Source organism: Alligator sinensis, unplaced genomic scaffold, assembly GCF_000455745.1.
Source record: "Alligator sinensis unplaced genomic scaffold, ASM45574v1 scaffold583_1, whole genome shotgun sequence".
Taxonomy (NCBI): domain Eukaryota; kingdom Metazoa; phylum Chordata; order Crocodylia; family Alligatoridae; genus Alligator; species Alligator sinensis.
The window spans coordinates 2,943,615-2,944,796 of NW_005841983.1; positions in this window are offsets into that span (position 1 = coordinate 2,943,615).

Sequence of the window (1,182 nt, forward strand, 5' to 3'; positions counted from 1 at the left end):
AATTGAAGCATACATAGGAGAATAAAAGTGCACACTACACTGATCCACAAACTGCTTCATATACAAGATGCTTCAGGTTTGATGAGATTGGCTCCGTTTGCACATTTGCATGCAGCTGAGCCTAAAGGTGTAATTGAGTCCTTTGAGGGGCAACATGAGAAATTTATGAAACGCACTGTTGCTGTATCTGTAGATCTATTGTCCCATTCCAAAAGGCAAAGAGAGAATCCAATTAGTTCCTTTCCATTTCTCTGTTCACATTTAATTCAAATCTTTGATTTACTGAACTATTTAATTATCAGTCTAGCAAGATGGGGAAAACAATTTGCAATGAATGAACTGTACCACAAAACTTAGAGATATTAAATTTGTTTTCTGTTTTATATTTTTGTGTGCATGTAATAGTAAATGAATTTGGGCTCCTTTATGAAGCGAGGTGAAGCAAATCAAGCCATGTAATGTATATGTCATTATTCTAAATCCAAAATTTAATGAGAGAGACCCAAAGTAGGTGTAATTTACTAAATTCTGTAACCTATACCCTCTCCTTTGCTATAGAGAGGACACTATGTTATACAGAACTCCAGCAGGTCTGGTTTTTCCTTCTTTGGGAATTACCTGTATAAACTGGGAAGCAACCTAATGAGCAAAATGTGTCTTATTAACATAACCATTTAAGTACTGACTAGCCATTTGTTACTTCTTAGTCTAGCCAAGCCAACTGTTTCCTAGCTAACTATCTCTTTACATGCAAAATGTTGTAAATCAAACTGTAATCAAAGCAGCAGTGTTTTGTGGTAACAAGCATGATTTCTTCGTTGCAACACAGAAATGCACGTTGCAAGGAGTTCCCGCCATTTGTATTTAAATTCGTGCCCCACTATTGGTCAGTTCTAAATTATTCCTACGTGGTGGCTAGCGATTGGCTTGCTGGCCATATAAGAGGCTTGAGTGGTTTCCGCCCAAGTCGGAGAACTTTGAGCACGCTGCAGAGTGCCTCTAAGGAGATTTGACTTGCGGCTAGCTGATCGATAGACTGATCACCTATCGATTCTTCTCCCCGTCGCCGAACGATCCCTCGACGTACCCTTCCCTGCGTGCAAAGTTCCACGGAGCCTCGAAAACTTCGTGTGAGTGAATCAGAGTTCTTTCCGAGTCCTTAAACTAGGATTTAAGCGAAGT